The following is a 6,879-nucleotide window of genomic DNA, read 5'->3' on the forward strand; positions in this document are numbered from 1 at the left end:
ATGATGACTCTACCTCTTACTAAATATGTGATCCTGGGACATTATGTTTTACCATAGTGTAAAGCAAAGTAGACTAATCTAGATCACAAGCTCTGAAGCAAAACTTTCTGGGTTCTATCATTGATTTTTTCACCTGAAATCTGTGCAATCTTTGGCAATTGGTTTAACTTCTTTGATTGTGTGAAATGAGCTCAACAGTTCTTGACTCTCATATAATGTTGGGATTAAAGTAAAATATGATGTTAGAAGTGGAATAAAGTCATAGATAAAAGTAACATAAAATACCCTTATTATGATCTCTCTCTATGTATTAAAGGGTGTTTATTTATTCTTGGTGTTCTGGTGATCTAGTTCCTCTGACCATTTCTTATTCTCATTTACTCTTGTCTCTTTATAATTTGTGTAATATAATTAAGGATAACTATACTGCCGGTAGAAAATGTAGGCCCAACCCTCCAAAATATCAGCACAGAAACCAACTTCCTTAACAAGACCCTTAAACATGCAAGAAATAAAACTAACAATCAGTAAGTGGGATGCCATCAAATTAAAAGGATTCTGCACAGCAAAGGAAAAGAAAGCATGAAACAAGAGACTATAGAATTGGAGAAGGCTTTTGCCACCTGTTCCTCAGATATGGCATTAATATCCAGAATGTATGAAGAAATCAAAAACTTTAATACCAAAAGACAAATAACCCAATTAGTAAATGGGTTAAATGGGCAAAAGAACTGAACAGACACTTCTCAAGAGAAGAAATACAGGCTGGGCATAGTGGCAAAGACCTGTAATCCCAGCAGCTCACGAGGCTGAGAGGAGGGATGTGAGTTTAAAGCCAGCCTCAACTTAGCAAGGCCCTAAGCAACTCAGCAAGACCTTATCTCTAAATAAAAAAAAAAATATAAAGAAAGAGTTGGGGAAGATGTGGCTTAGTGATTAAGCATGTCTGGATTCAATCACCATTATGAGAGGGGGGGGGGAGAGAGAGAGAGAGAGAGAGAGAAACCATGGGAAGAGTTACTATAACTGACATTAAAGTTTTGTATAGATATAGTCATCAAGACCATGTGCTACTGGCAGAGAAATAGACACATAGATCCATGGAACTAGATAAAGAGCCCAGAAACAGCCTCATATAAGTACAGTCAACTGATTCTTGACATCATGCAGAAGCAATCAATGGAAGAAGAAAAAAAAACCTGTTCAAAAATGTCACTAGAGCAATTGTATAACCACGAGCCAAAACTAAAAACCTCAACATAAATTCCATATCTTCTATAAAAAGTAACTCTATATGGATCATAAATTTATATATTAAAGCAAAAAATAATAACAAATAGGAAAGAGCTTAGGGATATAGAGCTTAGTGAAGAGTTCTTAGAGACTGAACCAAAAGTATGGGCCATAAATCTTTTCTTTTTTTAATTTATTAAGCTTCACCAAAATTAAAATCTTTTCTCTGTTAAAGACTATTAAAAGGTAAAAAGATAAAGAAAGACCAAGAAAAAAAAATATTTTTCAAACCACATATCTGAAAAAGGATTTGTATATACAGGATATAAAAAGCTCCCAAAACTCAAGAGACATAAAAAGATATTTTACTGAAGTGGGTATAAAAATGACAAATAAGCACATGAAAAGATATCTATCTGGTCCCTAGCCATTATGAAATAAAAATTAAGACTATGGTGTGATAACTCTATCAGAAAAGCTAAAAAATACTCATAATACAATATCTGGCAAAGATGTAGAAAAACTGAATCTTTGGGACATTACCGGTGGAAATGAAAAAAAAGACAACATTTTTTCATCTTAAAACATTCCCTTACCACAGTATCCCACAATCTTACTCTTTGGAATTGACTCAAGAGAAATGGAGACTTGTTCCCACATATAAACCAATACATCGGTTTTCATAGCTGTTTAATTTGTTAATGGTATGAGAAGAGTCAGAATGCCCTCGAATTGGCGATGATTAAATAGATATCTACATGTATAGAATGGTACTCTTCTTAGCAATAAAGGAAGAAATTATTGATAAATGTCACAACTTGGATGGATTTAGACTGGGTAAAAGAAATAAGTAATAAAGCTCACATATTGTATTCTAAGTTTGACAAGATAATACAGATGGAGAATGAGTTGATGTTTGCTTAGAGTTAAGGATGTCAGGGAAGCCAGTAGGACAGTGTTTGAAGCATGAGGGAGATCTTTTGATAAGAGAATATCTTAATTGTAGTGTGATTCAGTAAATCCATACTCACGAGGTAATGACAGAATATTCACACACACTGACCAATGTCATTTTCCAGTTGCACTTCTATTATATAATCACATAATCAATTGGGAAAACTGGGTACTAGGGACTGCTCTACTATCTTTGCAACTTCCTGTGAACATATATGATTATTCAAAAAAAAAAGCTTAAAATATGGATGAAAAGGTCAAGGTTTTTGTGATTTCAGAGTAGAAAAGGCTTCTTAAAAATGCACAGATAGTACCAAATTTAAAGGGGAAAACTGCAATCAATCTAAATGATTGATTGCTTCCATAGTTCTGTCAACACTATGGAAGTGAAAAGTCAGTTCATAACTGAGATGAAATAGTCATAAATATATTCATAAATTTGTAAGAAATAAAAAATAGGCAAACCAAAAGAAAACAAATGAAGTATATTCATGCTCATTAGTAATCAAAGTAACAAAAATTCAGAAAAAATTCTAATGTTTTAGTATTTAATCAGCATTTTATTTCTAGAACTGAGACCAGTTTGATTTTTTTTTCTCTTCTCTCCATGGATACCTTAATTATTTTGCTTCATAAGCATGGATATCTTTATCTTTAAAATTTGCTCTCCCTTGTCTATCTCATTATTAATCATGTTCTCTGGAGTTTAGAAAACATGGTGCCTATTTCATGACATATATAAAGTCAAGTAATTTGTAAGATACTTTTGTAAGATTTTCTTTGAGATAAAATTTTACCTTTTGTGGGGGTTGGGGCTGTGGTTCAGTGGTAGAGAACTTGCCTAGCACATGCAAGGCCCTGGATTCGATCCTTAGCACAACATAAAAATAAAGGTATTGTGTACAACTAAAGAATAAATATTTTTTTAAAAATTTAACCTTTTTACTCTGTTAACTGATGCGCTAATTTTCATTTGGAGGGCTATAAATGACAAATAGTTTGGAAAACTTTACATATTTGTACATGATGATATCATAGGTATCTCAGAATCTCTTACTATCAAACTAAATAAACTTCTTTACATTTTCAGACAAGAAGCATTTAGTTTCCCCTGCAGAATGCCTTGCCTTATTTTCAGAATTCAGCTATGCTGAATTTGCCTGAAATCAGATTCACTCATCTTCCAGTATTTCCATCTGAACTTCAGTGCATTTAGCACTCATTCTACATATACCATTCTTCAAATTTTACCTCAATATATTCGTACTTTTATTTTGCATTGTAGCTTTTGATAATTTCTGAGAGAAGGAGAATGCTGTCTTATTCCACTATTGTAAATTTTTTAGTATCATCTCATTATTTTATTTATAGGAAGAGTTTTCCCTGTACCTGTAGATTACTTTTAATAGACTAAGGATTTAGTATAATAAGACTGGGAATTATTAATTCTTTTTTATTGCAGCTAAAAAGTTTCCATGGAACAACACAGGTTGCAAGATTACATTTCTTATGTATGTTAAACAACAAAAAGATGTATCCTTTCATTTACAAAATGGTGCTTTATGGAATAACAACAACAACAACAACAACCAAAACATGGTTAAATGATTGACTCAATGATGGGAACTTTATTCTCTCTTTTGTAAGATAATCATACAACAAAGAATGAAAAAAATATTGAAATATAATGTTTACATGCATTCTCTGAGAGGGCTAATACATATATAAAAATAGAAATTTCAGCAGTTTCATAGTTTCATGTTATCAAGTTGAATATTTAAACAGAATTTTGTCACCAACAGGAACCATGCTATATTGGAAGACTATGGATTGCAAACAGGCCAATGGGAAATTCAAACTAATATTAACAGATTCTTCAGACTGCTGAACTGAATAGTTCCTAAGAGGTTTAGGGATTATTACATTGCGAATTTGTGTGATAATGCTGCCTCCACTGGTGCTACCTATTAATCCAACATTCTATGTAAAGATCTGAAGAAAAGTTTCCAAGTGAAATGTAAAAATAAACAAATAAAGCCAAGGGGTGCAATACAAAATTAGATTTATCAGAAGCATTAAACAAGGCTTACTTTTTAAGAAAATGTTAATTTGTTCTTTTTAGTTATACATGAAAATAGAATGTATTTTGACATACATACATACATGGAGTATAACTTCCGGTTTTTGTGGTCATACACAATGTGGAGTTACACTGGTCATGTAGTCATATGTGAACAGGGAAGTTATGTCTGATTCATTCTACTGACTTTTCCATTACAATTCTTCCACCCTTTCCTCCACTCCCCCCTGTCCAATCTGGTCAAGCTCTATTGCCACCAACCCCCACCCATTGTGAGTCAGTATCTGCATTTCAGAGAGAACATTTGGCCACTGGTTTTTGGGAATTGACTTATTTTACTAAGCATGACAGTCTCCAGTTCCATCCATTAACTGGCAAATGCCATAATTTCATTTCCATTTAGGGCTGAGTAATAGTCCATTGTTTATATATTCCACATTGTCTTTATCTACTCATTTGTTGAAGGGCACTTAGGTTGGTCCCACAGCTTAGCTATTGTGAACTGAGCTGCTGTAAACATTTATGTGGCCACATTACTTTGGTATGCTGATTTTAAGTCCTTTAGGTATATGGTGAGGAGTGGGATAACTGGGTCAAATGGTGGTTCCATGCCTAGTTTTCTGAGAAATCTCCATACTGCTTTCCATAGTGATTCTACCAATTTTCAGTCCCACCAGCAATGTATGAGTGTGCATTTTTCCCACATCCTCACCAACATTTATTGTTATTGTATTATTCATAATTGCCATTCTGACTGGAGTGAGATGAAATTTCAGTGCAGTTTTCTTTTTGTTGTTATTGCTTATTTGTTTACTGTTGTTGTTTTTTGGCACCAGGGGTTGAATCCAGGGGCACTTAAAAACTGAGCCACATCCCCAGCCCTTTTTTGTATTTTCTTTAGAAACAGAGTCTCACTGGGTTGCTTAAGGTCATACTAACTTGCTGAGGCTGTCTTTGAACTCTTGGTCCTCCTTCCTCAGCCTCCTAAGCTAGTGGAACTACAGGCATGTGTTACCATGTTAGTGTAGTTTTAATTTGCATTTTTCTAATTGTCAGAGATATTGAACATTCTTCATATATTTGTTGATTAATTGTATTTCTTCTTCTATGAAGTGTCTGTTCAGATGCTTAGCCCATTTATTGGCTGGGTTATTTGAGTTTTTGGTGTTAAGTTTTTTTGAGTTCTTTATATATCCTGGAGATTAATGTTGGGCCTAAGGTGCAGGTGGCAAAGGTTTTCTCCTATTCTGTTGGCTCTCTTTTCATGTTCTTGATTGTTTCCTTTGCTGTGAAGAAGCTTTTTAGTTTGATACCATCCTATTTATTGATTCTTGATTTTACTTCCTGTATTTGGGACTCTTACTGAGGAAATCAGTTCCTAAGCCAACATGATGGAGATTTGTACCTACATTTTGTTCTAGTAGGTGCATGATTTCTGGTCCAATGCCTGGGTACTTGATCCACTTTCAGTTGAGTGTTGTGCAGGGTGAGATATAGGGGTTCAATTTCAATCTACTACATATTGATTCCCAATTTTCCTAGCATCGTTTGTTGAAGAAGCTGTCATTTCTATGGTATCTCTGTCTAGTATGAGATTACTGTACTCATGTGGGTATGTCTCTGTGTCTTCTATTCTGTACCATTTGTCTTCCTGTCTATTTTCAGTGCCAATACCATGCCGTTTTTGTTAATATAGCTCTGAAAAATAGAAATAGCTTCAAGAATTCACATGTCTTCCTTGCACAGGGACCATATTAATCTTCTCTCTATTGTTCACAATTTTAGTATATGTACTGCTTAAGTGTGAACTAAACAGAGCTTCTTAATGAGTTCATTAATAAACTGTTAACATATCAAAAAGCAAGGAACACAACAACAGATTGCCTATACCTAGATAACTGCACCTTTCTTGCCATTCAAATTTAGGATTTTTATGAAGAATTTGTGTCATCCGCATTTTATTTTATCTTTTAAAAAGAGAATGAAATAATTAGAAAAAAGAGTGAGACATAAAGACATATATCCAGCTTCTGAGAACTTTAGACAATGATTGATAGTTTGTAGTCATTGGCTTTTTATGTTTATAAGAACATTTTTGGGCCTGGCTTGAATTTTACTTTATTAGAACTATAGATCTTCCAATAAAATGCATTAACTTATAGAGAATGAAAGTATATTTGGAGGATGATTAAATGCCCTAATTCAATTCCTTTCTCAGTATCTTTGATCAGCACTTTATTTAATTTCTGTGGTTATAATGTACCTAATACAAATTAAAGAAGGACTTAATATCAACTTCAGAGTCCTCTGAAATTGAAAAGAAAAAATAGAGAATCTAATAATAGCATTCAGTTACTTCCTTTATATGCACTATTATATATTACTTCAGGTAATTAGTTCCATGAGACTGTCAGATCCTTTTTCATCCTGTTCACTACTTTTGTTGGTGGAAATATAGAATAGTAGCTGATCCTTAAAATATAACTAACAAATATTTATTGAATCAATGGTAATTGAGATTTAAAAATTGATCAGGGACATTAATTACATGAGTAAATCAAATTTTATAATATAAAACTTAAGGCAACCAGTTCATCATTCCTGCCCTCAGA

General features: G+C 33.3%; 1 non-coding gene across 1 annotated transcript; it reads right to left on the minus strand.

Annotated features, from left to right (window-relative positions):
• Positions 1-5,968: 5,968 nt before the first annotated feature.
• LOC125610725 lies at positions 5,969-6,076 on the minus strand. The gene has a single exon (XR_007340725.1). It is a non-coding gene; the product is annotated as a U6 spliceosomal RNA (small nuclear RNA).
• Between the last annotated feature and the right edge of the window lie 803 nt (positions 6,077-6,879).

Source organism: Marmota marmota, unplaced genomic scaffold (genome assembly GCF_001458135.2).
Source record: "Marmota marmota marmota unplaced genomic scaffold, marMar, whole genome shotgun sequence".
Taxonomy (NCBI): Eukaryota; Metazoa; Chordata; class Mammalia; order Rodentia; family Sciuridae; genus Marmota; species Marmota marmota.